Source organism: Ovis aries, chromosome 13 (genome assembly GCF_016772045.2).
Source record: "Ovis aries strain OAR_USU_Benz2616 breed Rambouillet chromosome 13, ARS-UI_Ramb_v3.0, whole genome shotgun sequence".
NCBI lineage: Eukaryota > Metazoa > Chordata > Mammalia > Artiodactyla > Bovidae > Ovis > Ovis aries.
Window position 1 is genome coordinate 72,821,287 of NC_056066.1, and position 21,597 is coordinate 72,842,883.

General features: G+C 45.5%; 1 long non-coding RNA gene and 1 other non-coding gene across 3 annotated transcripts; both read left to right on the forward strand.

Annotated features, from left to right (window-relative positions):
* The first annotated feature begins 1,007 nt into the window (after window positions 1–1,007).
* Window positions 1,008–21,210, forward strand: LOC114117633 (uncharacterized). Of its 2 annotated transcripts, XR_003591289.3 has the most exons (3): window positions 1,008–1,090; window positions 2,559–2,597; window positions 16,556–21,210. It is a non-coding gene; the product is annotated as an uncharacterized LOC114117633 (long non-coding RNA). The 2 variants fall into 2 exon arrangements; XR_009596127.1 differs by lacking the exon at window positions 16,556–21,210 and having other exon boundaries at window positions 2,559–6,717.
* Window positions 5,826–5,931, forward strand: LOC114117704 (U6 spliceosomal RNA). The gene has a single exon (XR_003591362.1). It is a non-coding gene; the product is annotated as a U6 spliceosomal RNA (small nuclear RNA).
* Window positions 21,211–21,597: the final 387 nt, after the last annotated feature.

The window sequence follows — 21,597 nt, forward strand, 5'->3', positions numbered from 1 at the left end:
TCTATGGGGTCACACAGAGTCAGACGCGACTGAAGTGACTTAGCAGTTAGCAAATTCACTAGCAGTCCTTGGACAAGGTGCCTATGCAAGAATTCTTCCAATATTGAGATGCTAAGCTTCTTGAATTCTGTTTGTGTGTTGCTAATATTCTGTGATTATATGACTTTAGGTTTATGTCTCACCAAGTCCACGATTCTAAGACTTTGTGATTCTCTGATTCTGACATCGTATGAATCATCTATCAATACATCTCATCCTCTCATCCTCAGTCACCTCCTGAGATGGTTAGGTGGCATTCCTGACTCAGTGAACATGAGTTTGAGAAGGCTCCAGAAGATAGTGAAGGACAGGGAAGCCTGGCATGCTTCAGTCCCTGGGGTCACAAAGAGCTGGATATGACTAAGAACAGAACAACATCAACACGTATTTTTGTTCAGAGACTCTTCTTTTCCAGGCACAATGTCAGGAGCTAGGGGCATGGCAGAGAAAAGATGATCCCTGTTCCTGCCCTCCCTCTTGAGCTCATGGGGACACAGGCAAGCACATAGGCATATATGACCCACAGTGAATTGTCACACAGGTAGGCGAGAACTGTGGGTGGGGGTGGACGTTCCAACTGTGGGTTGGAAGGAGGCACCAACCCAGCCTCCTTGGGAGGGCTGTGAGCAGAAATAGCTTCCCAGAGGAGCTAGGAAAGGAGAGAGAGTATTCAACCAGAGAAAGGGAGTGCTAGAGCACACTGTGTTCCAAGTGAGTGGAAGAGCAAGTGCAAAGGTCCAGGGGTTAGGGAGAGAGAGAGTATGTGGCATATCTGGTAAATTAAACTGAGGTTTGTCCGAGTTGGTGCAGAGCTGGGGGTGGGGGTGTTGGAGAGAGGCAGAGTGGCAAGAGACTTATGGCCAGATGACAGACGATTTAGTAAACCATGTCAAGGAATTTGAACTTTATCCTGAGGGCAAAAGGGAGCCAATGAAGGGTTTTAAGAGAAAGAGTGACACAGTCTGCTTAGAGTTTAGAAAAATGCCTCTGGCTGCTGCTTGTAGTTTTGAAAAGAAGAGAGACCAGGGAGGAGGCTGGAACAAGATGCCAGGTGAGAGAAGAAGAGGCCTGAATGCATGGGAAATGGGCCCTAGAGAGATGCTTAATCTGTGGTGTGGTGATCAGATGCGGGTATGGACTGTACTGGTAACCTATGAACCCAGCCCTCCTGGACTTCTAAGGTTCTCTGACTCTGTGCTCAAAACTCCATACCTCTCCAACACAAAATGCCTGTTGGTATCACTATATATATTTACAATCCCTGACCTCACAGTGCCCTGCATCTCTTCTTTCCGAGCCTCAGTTTTCCTTGTTTGCAAAGTGGGGGGTCATCAAGACCTTCCTTGCAAAGTGGCCAGGAACTGAGGGCTGGTGTGTGGTCAGCATCTAAAACAAGGCAGGTGGTCCATCTGTGGTAGGCAACTTTGCCCCATGTGCTGCAAATACAGGTATTGTCAAAAAAGAACTGAGTTTTATGGTGACAAGACAGATCAGAAAGAAAAAACACAAGTAGGGAATAGCCCTATTCTCGTCTGCTCCTGGTGACCTGGATTGCTCTGGTTTCTGGGCTTCTGGCTGGGCAAATGGTGCCCAGACTTGTTTTCTTGCTTCCAGGTACCATCAGGTATACCAGTTGGCCATCAGGTTCCCTGTAACTGTAGCCTGATGGCCTTCCCAGTTCCTCCTTTTGATCTTAAACTCCCCTGAGAGCTTCACACACCAGCTAGGGGTAGCCCAGCAGGGTCTAGTCTTTCCTGAGCAGCTCAGAGCCAGGCTAAGTGCCACCCAGATGGTTGGAGCCAACCAGCTTCCAAGTCAGCCCATGCTCAAGGCTATAGTACTGTAGGCACTCTCTTCTTAGACAAAGATTCTGTTGGCTCATTCAGGAACATGTCTTTGGAGACAGAAACCTCATTCATCTCCCCAAAATGACAGTACGTGGGCCTGAGAGAGACCCAAGGCTCTTTCGTTACAATTTGCTTCTTGCCAGTGATTCAGCTTTGAAAAAGTGAAAGTGTTAGTTGCTCAGTCTTGTCCGACTGTTTGCGATCCCATGGACCCATGGATCCCAGGCTCCTCTGTCCATGGGATTCTCCAGGCAAGAACACTGAACACGCTTGCCATTCCCTTCTCCAGGGGGGATCTTCCCAACCTAGGGATTGAACCTGGATCTCCTCCATTGCAGGCAGATTCTTTACTGTCTGAGCTACCAGGTTCAGCTGTAATTCCATTTAATTCACAAACCATCAGTTGAACTACACAACTGTGGGCAAACCCCACAGAGCTGACAGGACCCTTGGAGACCCTCCTTTCCTGGAAGAGGATATTAGAAGCTGAGAGTGAGGTGCCTAAAACTACATGGTGTTTTGTGAAGAGTTGGGCTTGGAGTTCAAGGCCAGAGCTCTCTACCTGTTGTTTCTCTGCACACAGCAGGGGCTCCACAAACATCAGTGAAATTAAGTCAAATTAGGAGTTTGTGACACACATTACTAACTGGTATTTGCACTGATTATTTCTAGAAGTGAGAGGAGCCTGGAGAGAAAGGTGGCCTCTGGGAGGTGAGTTGGGCAGCTGGGGTCAAGGGTGGGAGGAAGCTCTCCTTTTAATTTTGTGCCTTTGTACCTTTCAAGCGTTTTAGAACAGAGTCAATCGATCAAACAAACAATCATGATTAAATAAACAATGAAGTGGGAGCCAGGCTCTTTTGTAACTCCATGCCTTTGTACATGCTGTTCCCTCTGGGTGAAATACCCTTTCCTGGTTTGCTCTACCTGGAAAACTCCTACGCAATTTACAAGACTGGACTCAAATGTCCAGTGTCTGAGGCCTGGTGCTGCTCCCTGAGATGGTTCCTGTCTGTCCGTCCAGCACCTCCACACACCCTCATCAGCTGTTTTGTGTACCAGGAGGCACCCATGCCTCCTGACTTCTCACTGGATTCTGCCAAAGAGAGCCATCAAGGGGAGATTAACAGGCAGGATGAGCAAGAACCATGGATCTCTATGCCATGTAGCCCCTCATTTGACAGGGCCTGCATTTCTCCACGGCTTCTCTTCCACAGTTCCAGCTACTTCCAGGAGCAGCAACACTGTTCCCTCTCTCATTCCTGTAGGTCTGGGGGTGAGATCAGTTCCCCACATTCTAGACCTTGGGTGCCTTACTGCTCCTTGAGGTTTCCCTTAGCCTGCCACACCTCTGTAAACACGCCATTCATTAAATTTGCCTCAGTTGAGCCAGTGGTTCTCGACCTGGAGATCTTGCTTCTCAGGAGACATCTGGCAACATCTGAAGACATTTTCAGTTGCCATGCCTGGTTTTGAGGGTGCTGCTGGCATCAAGTGGGTGAAGGCCAGGGATGCTGCTAAACATCCCACGATGAACAAGGCAGCTCCTCTCCCCAACAGAGAATTATTCAGCCCCAAATGCTAATGGTGGGACTTCCCTGGTGGTTCAGTGGTGAAGAGTCCGCCTGCCAACGGGTTCCGTCACTGGTCTGGGAAGATGGGTTCCGTCACTGGTCTGGGAAGATGGGTTCCGTCACTGGTCTGGGAAGACTTCACATGCTATGCAGCAATTAAGCACGTGTGCCATAACTGCTGAAGCCCATGCGCTCTAGAGAACACGTGCTCCGTAACAAGAGAAGCCACCACGAGAGGCCTGAGCACTGCAAAGAAGAGCAGCCCCCGCTCGCCCCTAGAGAAAGCTCACGCACAGCAGTGAAGACCCAGTGCAGTCGCAAATAGATAAGTATAAATAAATAAAATGGCTATGTTAATGGTTTTTTTTTAAGTAGGAGCCCCAGTCTGTTATGTTACAGTGAGGGGGCACTGTCAGGCAGACCAAGGGTGACCAGTTGATCCTTTTTAGCCCAGGACTTTTCCACTTTTGAATTCCATGGACTATATAGTCCATGGGGTCACAAAGAGTCAGACATGACTGAGCGACTTTCACCTTTCAGTTTTAGCAGTGCAAGTCCTGATTGCTGAAAGCCCTTTCAGGTCTTGGGCAAACTAAGATGGTTTGTCACTTTAGCAGGCCAGATGATTGGTCGGCCCACAGAATTTAAAAAATAATAAAAGGCTAAGATATGTTGAATATTTATTATGTGTCAGATGCTTGTCTAACATTGTTATAAGTATTAGTTCATTTAATCTTCATAAGAACCCAGTGAGGTAAATATTAGTATCCCCCTTTGTACTGTGGCACAGAGAGGTACCACAATTACTGAGGTCACACAGCTCCTGAGTAATAGAGCCAGGATTTGATTCCAAATCATCAGAATCATATTTATGATTATGGCCTTTGCTATACATTTGAATACAGTTGATCCTGAACAAAGTCGGGGTTACAGGCACCCATCCTTGGTGCAGTCAAAAATCTGTATAACTTAGATCAGCCCACCTTCCAAGTGGTTCCTTCATAGCAGTGGTTTCTCCAGTATCCACAGTTCTGCACCCATGGATTCAACCAACCATGGATTGTGGTTGGTTGAATCCATGGGTTGAATACAATAATAGTATTGTAATATCTGCATAAAGGTGGATCCACGCAGTTCAAATCCGTGTTGCTCAAGGGTCAGCTGTATATTTTAAAAGATCTTTTGAGTAATAATAATAATGATAATGAGTGTACCAGGTGGCACTCGTGGTAAAGAATCTGCCTGCCCATGCAGGAGACGTTAGAGATGCGGAGTCAATCCCTGGGTCAGGAAGATCCCCTGGAGGAGGGCCTGGCAACCCACTCCAATATCCTTGGCTGGATAATCCCAGGGACAGAGGCAGCCTGGCCGGCTAATGGTCCATAGGGTCTCAAAGAGTCAGACACGACTGAAGAAACAGCATGCACGCATGAAATAATGATAATAGCAATAATCATGAAATATATTTTAAAACTTTTAAAAATAGTAATAATTATTATATATATATATGTGTGTGTGTGTGTATGTGTGTATATATATATACACATACACATATTTGGCTGCACCACCAAGAGACCTATGGGATCTTAGTTCCCTGACCAGGGATTGAACCTGTGCCCCCCCTACAGCAGAAGCATAGTCTTAGCAGCTGAGTGCCAGGGAAGTCCTAAATTTTTTAAGCATTTAAGTATACCTCCAAATTCTAACCCAGTAGAGACAATTTATAGTCTAACTTAGATGATCCGATTTGCCTGTTGTGTAGACCACAGAATAAAGCATGCTGGGGGCCGCTTCCGCTAAACTAAAGCTGGAGTGGAAGACTCAGATGTTTACAGGACCAAACAACGAGGTCCTACTGAATAGCACAGGGAACTATATTCAATATCCTGTGGTAAACCATGGTGGAAAAGAATATGAAAAAGAATGCATATACATATGTGTATAACTGAATCACTTTGCTGTATAGTAGAAATCAGCATAACATTGTAAGTCAACTATACTTCAATAAAATAATTTTTTAAAAATAGAGGTCCTATGTAACTAACAATAAATAAAATGCTTACAGAGCCAGGTGGGCAATATTGGTGGGTAAGGTGGGCCTGTGCAATAGGGGGTGGTGGGGACTGTGGCAAAAGCATTGTTGAGAAGGTGCAGCCAGGATTCAGCTCCAGGCACTTGAGATCGGGCGCCCAGCAACTGCAGATGTTCTACGAGAGGCCAGACATTGATTTTTAACAGCAACCAAGACAGTGAAAACAAAACAGAAACACTAGGTGCATAAGCCAAAACTTATCTGTGGGTCAGACCCAGTCCCTGCCCACTACCCCTAGTGACCTGTTTTCTTTTGTTTTGTTTTAATCACTATTTGGTGCTTGCTTCAGCAGCACATACACCAAACTGGAAAAAGGCAGAGAAGATTAGCACGACCCCTGTGCAAGGATGACTTGCAAATTCATGAAACTTTCATATTTTGGGAAGGGGATATATGTAACATATAGCTGACTCACTTTGTTGTACAGAAGAAACAAACACAACACTGTAAAGCAATTAAACGCCAGTAAAAAAAGAAAAATAATAATACAGCAAAAACATTTAAACATTTTAAAAATCGCTTTTTAAAATTGTGGTATATTCGCACAATGGAGCACTATACAGCAATGAGAATGAACAGATACACTCCAGCTGTAAAAAATGCAGATGACTCTCTCAAACACAAGCCAGATACAAACGAATACGCCCCATTTTATTCCATGTCTATGAAAGTCCAACAGACCAAAATAACCTAGGGTATTAAGAGTCAAGATCATGGTACTCTGTAGAGAGGTGAGCTGTGAATGACTGGAAGAGACACAAGGAGGGCTTGAGGGGCTGGCCAGGGTCCCTGTCTTCATCTGGGTGCCAGGGACATGGTGGTGTTCTCTTCGTGAGGATTACTGAGCTGTACGCTTAGGCTTGGTGCTTTTTTTTTTTTTTTTTAATGTATGCTGTATACTTTAATTATATAAAAATTTTGAAACATACATGTACACAAACTTTTGCCATTTGAAAATATTTCTATGGATGAAGTAGGATTGTGCTTGAACACAAAGGAAACCAAATGCTGGAATAATTGACTTCAGAGGCTGGGTTTCCCTGCAGAAAGCCTCTGAGAGCTCTTTGTTGGGTATATAAAAAGAACACATTGTCAGGAATGCACTGATTTGAAATTATGGCATTCAATAAAACAGCTCCATTTTTCTCAAGGATCATTTGTATATCAATAACTGCTGAGAATCCTGTTGGTTTCCTTCATTTCTTTTACTCAGATTCTTGGATGTTTGAAATTATAAAATAACTTTCTATCTCATTTATATATCAGGCTTCCATGGGAAAGGGGTTTCGTGGCTAAGAAAATACGAGAGCCTGAAGGTTGAGCTTCTAAAATCCTGCCTATCAGAAGCAGGATGTGTGTCTGGAGGTGGTTCAAGGACAAGGATGATGGGAGGGGAGTGTCCATGTAAGGAGGGAGGCAGTGGGGAGGGGCGGCTGCAGCCATTTCTCAGAGGGCGTGTCTCCATTTACAAAGGGCCTTTCTTTCCGTTAATCACCACTTCAGCAAACACGTCCCAAGTGCCCACTCCGTGCCAGGTTACAAGTGTGCAAGTTAATCTTAGAATCACAAAGACGGGACTCCTAACACTGCCAAGACACCATCAGAGCCTATGACTGGGACCCTTGCTGGGTTCCACCGACCTCCCAAACAACCCAGATGGACCCCTCCTCACTGCCTCCACCCTCCAAACTGGCCCTGACCTTTACCATCCCCAACTCCATGGGCGCCACCTCACTCATCTCCCTGCCCCTCTCAGGCCCCTAAATCAGCTCTTCTCAGAGTGTTTCTACGAAACACAAATCAGAAGATGCTCACTCCTGGAGTTCCCTGGTGGTCTAGCCGTTAAGGAATCACCTGCCAATCCAGGGACGTGGGTTCAATCCTTGGTGTGGGAAGATTCCACCTGTCGTGGGGTACCTAAACCTGTGTGCCACAACTACTCCAGCTCATGCACCCTAGAGCCCACACTCTGCCACAAGAGAAGTGAAGTGAAGTGAAGTCACTCAGTCATGTCCGACTCTTTGCGACCCCATGGACTGTAGCCCACCAGGCTCCTCTGTCCATGGGATTCTCCAGGCAAGAATACTGGAGTGGGTTGCCATTTCCTTCTCCAGGGGAATCTTCCCAACTCAGGGATCGAACCCAGGTCTCCCGCATTGCAGGCAGACGCTTTAACCTCTGAGCTACCAGGGAAGCCACAAGAGAAGCCGCTGCAATGAGAAGCCCGCAAACTGCAACTAGAAGGTAGCCCCCACTTGTTGCAACTAAAAGCCCACATGCAGCAGTGAAGACCCAAGAAAGATCCGGCACAGCCATAGATAAATAAGCAAATAAAATTTAAAAAGAAATTTATTTAAGATATTTATTTAAATAAATTAAATAAATTTATTTATTTAAAATTAATAAAAAAGACGATGATGCTCACTTCTATCTTAGCCACCTCGAAAGTTATACCCAGGCCACAGAGAGTGATATCCGAATTCCTTCTGCGGCTCGCAGGCCCCGCATCGATCTGCTCCCCTCTCTCCAGTAACGCAGGTCCAGTTTGGGGCCATTGCTCTCACCGTTCTCTTGGCTTGGACATCTCTTCTCCTACCTCTTCAAATGTCTGCTGATTCTTTATTTTTTTTTTTGAGACTTTTAGATGTGGACCGTTTTCTAAGGTTTTACTGAATTTGTTAACAACATCGCTTCTCCTCTATGTTTTGCATTTTTGGCTGCAAAACCTGTGGGGTCTTAGTTCCCTGACCAGGGATAGAACCTGCGTCCCCTGCATTGCAAGATGGATTCTTAACCACGGGGCCACCAGGGAAGTCCCTATCTGTTGGTTCTTGCGATTCAGATATCACCACAAATCAGCCACTCCCAAGCAATGGACAACACAGGGGACTCTCCGGGGAGGACTGCAAAGCTGGGGACAGGAAGATGGTGGGCAGAACCATCCTGGGTGATGTTGTGTACTCTTTGAATTTTATACCATGCGCATATTCAAGGATTATTTAATTTTAAGCAGAAATGTCTCCTTCGGGAGGCCTCTCTGGAAAGTGACCTTTCCCATTTACTTCCTCTTACGGTGCTCTCATTCTCCTTTATGAAGTGTTTAAATACCGTTTGTAACTGCCTTGGGTTTTGTTTTGTTTTACTTTGACTCTTTTAAAATGTTTTTATTTTTGGCTGCACAGGGAGGGGTTCTCTAGTTGTGGCGATTGGGGGAGACTCTCTAGTTGCAATCTGCCGGCTTCTCATTGCAGTGGCCTCTCTTTGTTGCGGAGCCCGGGCTCTGGGGCACACAGGCTTTAGCAGTTGCAGCTTGCAGGCACTAGCACTCAGGCTCAGCGGTTGTGGTGCTCAGGCTTAGTCGCCCTTACTGCACATGGGATCCTCCTGGACCAGGGATGGAACCCGTGTCTCCTGCATTGGCAGGTGGATTCTTAACCACTGGACCATCAGGGAGGTCCTTGACTCTCTTTTTAGTTTATTTCTATCTCCGGGTCATGAGTACAGGGACTTTGCCTGCCTTCTCTACCACTTAGCACAGTCTGCGCAGACAGTAGGTCTTCAAAAAATATATATTGAATAAGTAAAGAAGAGAAGGGAGGGGGAGAAGGAAGGATGCCTGGGATGATAATAGAGTTACCCAGGCAAAGCTGGGGCTGGGAGCGTTGGGGCTTGAGGACCTGAAGAAGGTCAGGCCAATAGATGGAGATGTGAGAGCAGAGAGTGAGGCAGGCAAGATAATGTCCATTTTACACATGAGGAGTCTAAGACTCAGAGAGGGCAAGGGACTTGCCTAAGTCATCCAGGAGGCCAGGGTCTCAATTTGGAATCTAGGTCCCAACTCAAGATTAAATTGAATCTCATAGTGTTTGAGCACTTATGTGTACTGACTTATGAGTTGGGTATTATTATCACTTCCTCATTTAACCGATGAAGAAACTGGGGCACAGGGTGGTTGAGTGACTTGCTTTGGTCACACAGGAAGTAGCTGAGCCTAAAGCCTTTCTCTAGCTCTCAAGGGCTCCCAGTTTCCACCTCCCAGTCTTCCCAAGCCTCTGGCCTCACAAAAGCCCCCACTTAGCTCCCATAGGAGCTGTGAGTTCAAACCCTGACCTGCGCTAGAGCTTTGGACAAAGCCAGGAAACGCTGTGAAATGCTCTGGGAGCTGGGTTCCCCCCAACTCCAAACTGAAAGAAGGCAAAAGTAGCCCTGCTGTGAGAAAAAAGTGATAAAAATAATTATACGACTTGTTAAGTGATAAAAAATAATTGTAGGGCTCCTGGCAAACAGCCCGAGCTGGAGAGATACGGTCTAATGATAGCAGGAATTTATGGCTCTGTGGGCCCAGCCTTTTTGAGGCAGGGGTGATAGGAGTTGGGGTCACGAGTGGGGTCATGGGCAGAAAACTCCCAGCAGCCCCTTCTTGGGGTGAGGCCTGAGCCCCTCCCCTGCCATCCTGGGCAGTGATTTCTGGGGCTCTCTGACAGCCGCATCCCCCAGCCCATGGGCCCCATTAGTCATCCATCTGGTTGTGGCTTGGGTCTCTTGCCACTTGCCTCTTTAAAAACCTATAAACTAGAGGACTTCCCTGGTGGTCCAGTGGCTAAGATCCTCACTTCCAACGCAGGGAGCCCGGGTTCAATCCCTGGTCCAGGAACTAGACCTCACATGGTGCAACTAAGATCCGTGTGAAAAAACCCTATAAACTATCAGCACTTTATAGTGACTTGGTTCAGTCACTAATTCTTGGGGTCCTGGGAGAAGGTAGGGAACAACTTTTGGAGGTGGAGTGAGATCCTGAGGGCACAGTGACCTGTTCCTCCTGCATCAGAGGACGTTTACTGCGGTCCCCATCTGTGCCTACTCTAATGCGGCCAGGGGGAAGGTGATGACTAAACACTGATTTTCCCAGGGTCAGAGTGCCCTGCAGGGGGACATCAGGACTGGGCAGAGGGTTCCAGGTCTAAGGACTGCAGTCTCTCCACCACAAAAAAGACTGGGAGTGGCTTATCCCTAGAAGCATCCACAGCTCTTAAAGACACCAAATTAGAAATCTAGTTTTTACGAAAAACAAAATCTACATATCATAAAAGCTCAGATAATGCAGAGAAGCATAAAGAAGAAAATTCAAAACACTGACGTTTTACTACCCAGAGGGGAAAAAAAGTGGCAAGAGTTGCAGAGCTACGGGGTCAAGAGCACACAGCCTCTGAGGCCAAAGTGCCCTGATCCAGGTGGCAGCTCTGTGCTGCCTGGGCAGCCTAGAGAGTGTTAACTGTCCGCCTGCACGGTTGTCTAAGGCAGCACCTGCCACACAAGGCTGTTAGGAGCACTACTTCCAGAAGACCTAGCATAGCACCCACACAGAATGAGTGCTCCTACCTAAGTGACTGTTCACTGAATCCTTCTGACACATGCTCCATACATACAGCTACACCCATGAAGTGGATTTTTAAATATACTGAACAAGATAGTCTAGGCATCTTTCTACGTCTTTAAGTTCATTTATGTAAGAAAGGCTTTCCATTTTTTTACAACAATCAGAATTTTTAAATTAATAGATTGACTTATTAATTAATTTATTGGCCACACCATGCAGCATGTGGGATCTTGGTTTTCCGACCAGGGATCAAATCCATCCCCCCTGCAGTGGAACCACTGGACCGCTAGGGAATTCCCTGGAAGGAAGGTTTTGAAGCACTGAACAGCTTACACATTCAAAAGCCCCTTTCTGACTGCAGATCCCCACCAACATCCCTTCAGAGGTGTTTGTATCTGCAGAGAGCTTTCTGCAGACGCCCAAGGCAATTCTGTGTAGTTGTATGGGAACTAGCAAATAACATGCCCAGGGTCACAAAGCTGGGACTTGAATCTCTCACATCTGGACTCCAGAAGCAGAACCCAAGACAGAAAAATTCTCCAGGAGGGTTTTAGAGTCAAATGGATATGATGCTGAATTCCTGTTCTGCCAGTACCAGCTGCGTCACCTCGCGCCAGTCTCTTAATCTCCCTGAGCATCAGTTCTCTCATCTGTAAAATGGGGCTGCTGAGCCACTGTTGCCATAGAGATTGCTGTGCTCAGTCGCGTCTGATTCTTTGCAACCCCATGGACTGTAGCCCTTGAGGAGCCCGCAGGCTCCTCTGTCCATGAAATTTTCCAGGCAAGAATACTGTTGTGGATTGCCATTTCCTACTCCTGGGGATCTTCCGGACCCAAGGATCAAACCTACGTCTCTTGCATCTCCTGTATTGGCAGGCGGATTCTTTACCACTGCACCACCTGGGAAGGCTCATAGAGATTGCTACTACCCGGATAATAGCTGTTGTTTCTGGAACAGTAATGCCTGTGGGGCTCCATGCTAAGTGCCTTTCACACTATATAGTTATAGTTCAGTCACTCAGTCGTGTCCGACTCTTTGCAACCCCATGAATCGCAGCATGCCAGGCCTCCCTGTCCATCACCAACTCCCGGAGTTCACTCAAACTCATGTCCATCGAGTTGGTGATGCCATCCAGCCATCCCATCCTCTGTCGTCCCCTTCTCCTTCTGCCCCCAATCCCTCCCAGCATCAGAGACTTTTCCAATGAGTCAGCTCTTCGCATCAGGTGGCCAAAGTTTGGAGTTGCAGCTTTTGCATCAGTCCTTGGAATGAACACCCATGACTGATCTCCTCTAGGATGGATTGGTTGGATCTCCTTGCAGTCCAAGGGACTCTCAAGAGTCTTCTCCAACACCACAGTTCAAAAGCATCAATACCACATAACTAATGAGAGGCCCATGTAAAGCAGGCAGACAGCACCGGGAGAGCCCTGAGGATGTATATTTCATCCTCAGGGGCTTTGGCTCTTTTGCTCATTGTGTTACTTCAAGGCCTGATGCATAACAGGTGATCAAAAGAAATTGTTGATAAATAAATAATTTTGCCGGGAGCCAGCGTGAGGAATCCCACCAGTGACAAGGTCATGCGGCAGAGATCTGATGGGCAAGGTTAAGTCAGATCTCAGGTTTTCCCCCTGGTATTTCCTGAGTGTGTACCCCCCAAAATAAGAATATGCTTGCCTGGAAAAAGTCATCGCAAGGCTTTAGTCTTCTGCATTTGAAAGAGTGTTTCAATCCAAAAACCCCTCTGATGGCTTTCTAGCTTGCCTGCGCATGTGATTGTTTGAGGCCTTCTGACCGCAGGAGGCACAGGAAGCTTAAAACATCCTAGGAATGTAGGGGCTTCCGAGGAGTCAAAATTATTAGAATAGGACTGATTAAAGATTTCATTTGTTGAGCCAATACTTGCTGCCAAATTTTCATATCTTTTACTTGTTGATATAGTTGGTATATAGAAAAACAAGTAGCAACATTAGATCTTTGAGTTAAGTACCTTCTTTGTTATAACCCACTGCGCCTTTGTTCTATAGAGATGTAACTTTAGAGCTTTAAGGAGATGCAGATTAAAGAAAAACACTTCAGGGGAAACGAAATTAACATTCATTAAGGAAGAGAACCAAAAAGTGTTAGCAAGCCTCTTGGCCAGAAGATAATGTAAATCACTTGAGACCTTTTGTATACAAAAAGATATACAAAAAGAGTCTGGGCTGCTAAGGCTACATAATTTTGTATTACCCATTGATCTCTATGTATAATCAAAAGTATAAAAGGCCTTGAAGGACAATAGAGGGGGGGGGCAGTCATTGGAAGGACTGGTTTCCCCCGTGTCTCCTCTTTACTCTAATTTCAGGCTGAATTCCCATCTGGGGCGTGGAGGCTCACCATGTATACTTACTCGTCCTGGCTTCTAAGATCCGTAAGAGAGGGAGCCCAAGGCCGGGCACTCTCCGATATTCAAACGGGCACCGGCGGCCTAACGTAGATGGTGCAAGCCCCTCGTCTGGAACTTTATTGGCTTTCCACGTATACCAAGTTATTCAGCCTCTTGTTCTCCACTTAATTTTCCTACTACACTATTTCTTCCTAATCTAATCTTATATTAATAAATAAATAAGTCTTTCCTCGCCAACGCCGTCCCCACTTCGAATTTCCCTGGATCCACCGGGGCTGGACCCCGGCATAATTTAGCCAGTATTGATGACAAAAGGGCCCCGTGACTTACCAGGTATATGACATTCAGCAAATCTCTTAACACCTCTGAACTTCAATTTTCTCCTAGATCTAATGGGAACCATGACACAGGCACCATTCATCAGGTGCTAACTCTGTACTGGGTCCTATTCTAAGAGATTTATATGTAATATTTCCTTTAAACCTTACAGCACCCTTTGAGGTACCATTGCTGCTAAGTCGCTTCAGTCCTGTCCGACTCTGTGCGACCCCAGGGACGGCAGCCCACCAGGCTCCCGCGTCCCTGGGATTCTCCAGGCAAGAACACTGGAGTGGGTTGCCATTTCCTTCTCCAATGCATGAAAGTGAAAAGTGAAAGTGAAGTCACTCAGTTGTGTCCAACTCACAGCAACCCCATGGACTGCAGCCTACCAGGCTCCTCCGTTCATGGGATTTTCCAGGCAAGAGTACTGGAGTGGGGTGCCATTCTAACCCATATTAAAGTCAAACCAGCTGAGATTAAGTCACTTGGTTACTGTCTTACAAGTAGTAAGAGGTGGAGCTAGGATTCAAATCCCTCAAGACTCTGATGCCAGAGTACACTGTTTAACACTTTCTAGGCTGCATTTCGGAAAGTAACCCTTCCTTCTCCTCAACCATACAAAGAATAAATGTATCAGGATACATTCATGGAGTGGAATACTACACAGCAATGGAAAAGAGTAAGTTATAAATAACCAAAACAATGGAGGTGAATCTCACAATTATGTTAAAGGGAACCAGGCACAAAAGAGTACTAGAGTCATCAGAAAAAAAATAGGATATTTGGTTAAATTTGAATTTCAGATAAACAATGAATTTTTTTAGTATAAAAATTTCCAGCTGAGCTATTTAAAATCCTAAGAGATGCTGCTACTAAAGTGCTATACTCTATGTTCCAGCAAATTGGGAAAACTCAGCAGTGGCCACAAGACTGGAAAAGGTCAATTTTCATTCCAATCCCAAGAAAAGCAATGCCAAAGGATGTTCAAACTACTGTACAACTGCACTTATTTCACATGTGAGCGACATAATGCTCAAAATCCTTCAGCCTAGACTTCAACAGTATATGAACCGAGAACTTCCAGATGTTCAAGCTGGATTTAGAAAAGAGGAGCCAGAGATCGAGTTGCCAACATTTGCTGGATCATAGAGAAAGCAAGGGAATTAGAGAAAGGCATCTACTTCTGCTTCATTGACTATGCTAAAACCTTTGACTGTGCATGACAACAAACTGTGGGAAATTCTGAAAGAGATGGGGATACCAGACCACCTGACCTGTCTCCTGAGAAACCTGCATGCAGGTCAAGAAGCAACAGTTAAAACTGGACATGGAACAATAGACTGGTTCAAAATTGAGAAAGGAGTACATCAAGGTTGTATATTGTCACCTTTCTTATTTAACTTACATGCAGAGTGTATTAAGCAAAATGCTGGCCTGGATGAATTACAAGCTGGAATCAAGATCTCCAGGATAAATATCAACAACCTCAGATATGCAGATGATATCACTCTAATGGCAGAAAGTGAAGAGGAACTAAAGAACATCTTGGTGAGGTTCATGAAAGAGGAGAGTGAAAAGTTGGCTTGGAAATCAACATTCAAAAAACTAAGATCATGGCATCTGGTCCCATCACTTCATGGAAAATAGATGGGGAAAAAGTGGAAACAGTGGCAGATTTTATTTTCTTGGGCACCAAAATCACTTTGTATGGTGACTGCAGCCATGAAATTAAAAGAGGCTGTTCCTTGGAAGAAAAGCTATGACAAACTTAGACAGCATATTAAAAAGCAGAGACATCACTTTGCCAACAAGGTCGGTATAATCAAAGCTATGGTTTTTCCAGTAGTCATGTATGGATGTGAGAGTTGGACCATAAAGAAGATTGAGTCCCAAAGAACTGAGTCTTTCAAATTATGTTGCTGGAGAGGACTCTTAAGAGTCCCTTGGACAACAAGGAGATTAAATCAGTCGATCCTAAAGGAGATCAATCCAGAATATTCACTGAAAGGACTGATGCTGAAGTTGAAGCTCTAATATTTGGCCACCTGATGCAAAGAGCCGACTCATTGGAAAAGACCCTGATGCTGAGAAAAATTCAGGGCAGGAGGAGAAGGGGCGACAGAGTATGGAATGGCTGGATGGCATCACTGCCTCAATAGACATGAGTGTGAGCAAACTCTGGGAGACAGTGAAGGACAGGGAAGCCTGGTGTGCTGCAGTCTATGGGATCGCAAAGAACCAGACACGGCTTAGCAAATGAACAACAGTGTCCCATAGGAAGTTCAAATTTAATTGGCATCCTGGTTTTTTATGTGATAGACCTGGCAACTCTAAACATGATATATGTATAATTTGATTTATATGAAGTTCAAAAATGCGCAAAATGAATAAATGGTGATAGAAGTCAGGATAGTGGTTGCCTTGGGTAGGGGGTGGTGAGTGGAAAGGTTGTTATAGCAGTTTCAGACCCTGATCTGGGTGCAGGTATCTGTGTATGTACACTTAGAACAATTCACCAGGCTGTACACTCAGGGCTTGTGCATTTTACAAGGTATGTGAATTGTGACTCCATTAAAACATGTTTTAAATTCTAAAGAGCAATACACCCTGTCTTTAAAATCTTTGATAATAGCATCAAACTAATGAGGTGCTGGGAAGGACAAAATGAGATCAAGTTTGTGAGTCTGTTAGCGCATTCTAGGAGCTCCTAGCAAGAACTCAGTAAATAGAAGCCACTGTTAATTTGAAGCCTGCCATTATCATCCTCTTCTGTCATTTTCTCTAATGCAGATTGTCTGGAGCGCCCCCAAGTGTCTACCTTTTGTCATAGCACCTCAGTTACTGCAAAGAACATCCTTTATCTAAGCTTGGAGTCTTAATTCCAAAGGGCAATGGTTTGCTTTTCTTTTGCTCCAGGATCACAGAAGAAAGTACCAGAATCCACATGAGACTAATGGGTCCCAAGTCCAACTCCAGTCCTGTACCAAGACAGCCCCCGGCAGTGCATCAGAAGGGAGGCAGAAGAGGATGCACCGGTTTGCCTCTCTGACTCACTGTCCAAGGGCAATGACAAACAGCATCCTGTTTTACAGAAACTCGCATTGTAAACCAGTCCATCCTAAAGGAAATCAACCCTGAATATTCGTTGGGAGGACTGATGCTGAAGCTGAAGCTCCAATAATACTTTGGCTACCTGATGCCAAGAGCCGACTCATTGGAAAAGACTCTGATGCTGGGAAAGACTGAAGGCAGGAGAAGGGGGTAACAGAAGATGAGATGGTTGGATGACATCACTGACTCGATGGACATGAATTTGAGCAAGCTCTGAGAGATGGTGAAGGACAGGGAAGCCTGGTGTGCTGCAGTCCCTGGGGTCGCAAAGAGTCAGAAATGACTGAGTGACTGAACAAAAAAAACAAGAACACATGGTAATATTTGGAAGCATTGGAAGGGCTTTCACATTAATAATAATCACAACCTTCAGTGAGCTCATCACTTGTGCAGGCACCATGCTAAGAGATATATATCCATTTTCCCCTTTAATCTTAAAATGACCTGTGCGGCATATATTGTTTTGTAGCCTGCTTTTTTCCTCTCAAGAGTACACTTTGGGCATCTTTCCATGTCAATAAATATAGCTGGGGCGGCAAGTGCTTGATTCAAAGGCTGAAGCTGAAACAGTCAGCAGCCACTGCCCAGGTGAAGATCAGTAATAGTTAACATTTATTGAGTGCTTTATTACACACCGGGCCCTATACTAATTGTTTAACACGAACTATCTCTCATTTGATCCTTGAGGCAATCTCGAGGTTGTTGTTCAGTCGCTCAGTTGTGTCTGACTCCTTGCGACCCCATGGACTGCAGGCACCAGGCTCGAGGTATCTTCTACTGTTATTCAGATGAGGAAGCTGAAGGTCAAAGAGGGAAACAGACTCTCCACGGTCAGACAGCTGGTGTAAATGGCCAAGCTGCGGTTCAAACCCGGGTCCGTCGGATTCTGGCACCGGGCTCTCAACCAGGAGGACAATAGTGGGGAGGACCATGTAGAGAAAAGGAGCCACTGACAAATCCTGAAGCCAGGGAGGAGGGACGAATGGGTCAAGTCCACAGGGGATACAGTTTCCAAAAGCCACAGTTCTTGGAGGGAATAAGAAGGCTTCCTGGAGGTGGTACCATTTAGGCTGATTCTATGAATCCAGCCCAGAAAGGAGGCCTTTTAATAACTTACCAGCTCCTGAGTGATTTCACCCCAGACATGCTGCTGCTGCTGCTGCTAAGTCACTTCAGTCATGTCCGACCCTGTGCGACCCCATAGATGGCACCCCACCAGGCTCCCCCATCCCTGGGATTCTCAAGGCAAGAACACTGGAGTGGGTTGCCATTTCCTTCTTCAATGCATGAAAGTGAAAAGTGAAAGTGAAGTCGCTCAGTCATGTCTGACTCTTAGCGACCCGGTGGACTGCAGCCTACCAGGCTCCTTCATCCACAGGATTTTCCAGGCAAGAGTACTGGAGTGGGGTGCCATTGCCTTCTCCATCACCCCAGACATACAGGGATTCAAATCCTAACCGTGCCACTCTCAGTTTAAAAAAAAAAAAAACAGCATTAGTGAAGTATGACTGATAGACGATAAATGATACCTGTTCAAATCATATAATTTGATGAGTACTGATATATGTATGTACCCACGAACTCATCACCACAATCACGATGATGGACATTTCCATCCCACCAGAAGTTTCCTCAGTCCTCTTTATAAGCTGGCTTCTCATCACATCCCCGTTCTCAGGCAACTACGGTCACCATAGATGACTTTCCTTCACTGCAGATTGCTTTAAATTCTCTGGAATTTTACAGAAATGACATCATACAACTTGTACTTTTCTGTTTAACTTCTTTCATTCTATTTTGAGATTCATCCATATTGCTTACATATCAATAGCTTCTTTTTATTGCTAATATAAGTAATAAATATATATTATATATAATAATAAAATATAAAATAATGCTATACTATATGATGATATATAACTGTATTAATATAATATAAATATAATAATATAAAATGAATATATATTCGCAATAAAAAGAAGCCATTGATATGTATGGGCTTCACAGGTGCCTCAGAGGGTAAATAATCTGCCTGCAGTATAGGAGATGCATAGGTTTGTTCCTTGGGTCGGGAAGATTCCCTGGAGGAGGGCATGGCAACCCATGCCAGTATTCTTGCCTAGAGAATTCCAAGGACAGACGAACCTGGCGGGCTACTGTCCATCAAGTCACAAAGAGTCAGACATGACTGAAGTGACATAGCATACAGGCACTCACACATATCTACTCTGTGATATGTATAAACATACATATACATATATAGTAATATATATATATCAGTTTTTTAATCCCATCCTCCTGTGGATGAACATTTTTTCCCCAGTTTTTTTGGCTATTACAAATAAAGCTGCTAAGAACATTCATGTACACACTTTTTAGTATCCAAATGCTTTCATTAATCTTGGGTAAATAAACCTAGGAGTATGTTTGCTGTGCATGCTAAGTCGCTTCAGTCATGTCCAATTCTTTGTGACCCCATGGACTGTAGCCCGCCAGGCTCCTCTGTCCATGGGATTCTCCAGGTAGGAACACTGGATGGGTTGCCATTTCCTTCTTCCAGTGATCTTCCTGACCCAGGGATTGAACCCACGTCTCCTGTGTCCCCTGCATTGCAAGTTGGATTCTTTACCCACCGAGCCATCAATTGCTAGTTCATATTTTGATAAGTGTATGTTTAACTTTTTAAAAAATGTATTTATTTGACTGTTTCAGGTCTTAGTTGTGGCACACAGGATCTTTTCTAGTTGTGGATGCAAACTCAGTAGCCGCATGTGAACTTCTTGGTTACGGCATGAGGAACCCAGTTCCCTGACCGGGAATTGAATCTGGGCCCCCTGCATTGGGAGCGTGGAGTCCGAGCCACTGGACCACCAGGGAAGTCCCATATTTAACTTTTCAAGAAACTTCTGCAAACTAGTTTCCAAAGTAATTGTACCATCTTGCATTTCCACCTGCAGTGTACGAAAGTTCCAAGTGCCATAGTCAGTCTTTTCAATTTTAACCATTCTAGATGTACTAGTTTTTTCTTTTTTAACCTATGGATCCCATAGACAGTTTCTCAGATTTTCTGAGCCTCTGTTTTCCCATGTATAAAATGGAGATAATCATGTCAGCTTTGAAAGGTGGCTCAGCAGTAAAGAATCTGCTTGCAATGCAAGGGACGGGGGAGACGAGGGTTTGATCCCTTGGTTGGGAAGATCTCCTAGAGGAGGAAATGGCAACCCACTCCACTATTCTTGCCTGAAAACCCCCATGGGCAGAAGGAGCCTGGGGAACTACAGTTCATAGGGTCACAAAAGAATCAGATGTGACTGAGCACAGCAGATCAGCAAGTTGGAAAGGTAGTGAAGACGTAGTTAAATGGCGCATACAGAGATGAGTGCACAGTAAACGCTTCATAAAAGGTGGCTATTTTATTACAAGTGAACCCCAGCCACTCTATGGACTGGTGACGTATCCCAGGACACAGCAACCTCAACTAGATGTAATGACTGCCTCCTTTGCGCTGAGTCAGTGCTGTTAGCCTGGAAGAATAATGATAGTGGCATTGACGGTACCAGGCACTATTCTTGGTGCCTGTGTGTGTTTGATCCTTATAAAGCCCTGTGAGGGGGGTGATTGTTTTCTTCCACTTTACAGATGAGAAAACTAAGTTGTAGGAGCCAGGTACTGGTCAAGGTCACACAGCAGTTCATATGATGGTGCCGGGTTTTGAACCTAGGTCAGTCTGATTGGGGGTCCACAGGTCTTGTAACGAAGGACCTGGCTCAGGACTAGCAAGATGGCCCCATCGTAAAAGTGTGTCTCAGACTTCCCTCGTGGTCTAGCAGTTAAGACTCTGTGCTTCCACTGCAGGGGACAAGGGTTCCATCCCTGGTTAGGGAACTAAGATCCCACATGCCGTGTGGCACGGCCAAAAAATGAAAAAAAAAAAAAAAGGTTTTTAAAAGAAGGAATAATAAAAGTAATAACTGATAATAATACACGCATGCATGCTAAGTCACTTCAGTCATGTCCGACTCTTTGTGACCCTATGGATTGTAGCCCCGCCAGGCTCGTCTGTCCATAGGATTCTCCAGGCAATCCTGCAGTGGGTTGCCATGCCCTCTTCCAGGGAATCTTCCTGACCCAGGGATCAAAACTGAGTCTCTTGCATTGCAGGCAGATTCTTTACCGCTGAGCCACCAGGTAAGCCCAATTGGTAATGAAAGGTATCTTAAAAAATAATACAGTGAGACTGAGCTAGGCAGGCTCTTCAGCTGGTCCTGGTAGAGAGGGGGTGAGATGTCTCACGCCCCTCTGGTCTCCTCACCGTTCCAGGCCCTGTCTGGGAAATGCTTCAGTCTGCCTGCCCGCACCTCCATCAGTCATCCTGACTCAGGTTAGAAAATCAGTGTGTGAACAGAAAAGTACAGCTGGGCCCTCACCATTTCTGAGAAATCCATACAACCGGCCCACACCACGTCTTCATCTCAAGTCAGAGAGCTGACCAGCTGTATCCTGGGTCCTGATTCTGAGGCTCTCAGGAGCAAAAAAGTTTGGCACGCAGAGAAACAAATCTCTGGCTCACTGGGGTTATGGATCACAAGCTCTGTTACGACCCCCTCATGGGGTCAGGCGTGCCTGGCACTTGCCAAGCCCCTGGCTTCTCCAGCCTTGGTCTGGACACTTGTCTGGACACTTGTCAAGCCAAGTCAGGCTCTGGATGGCTGATTGAGCAACCCGTGACCTCACACTGGGTCAGATCCATCAGGTGAGCATCTGGTTAAGAGCAGGGAACATTTTGTTCTTCAGAATCACAGGGCCAAAGAGTATGAACCTGCCCATCCACAATTCAAACCCCTGAC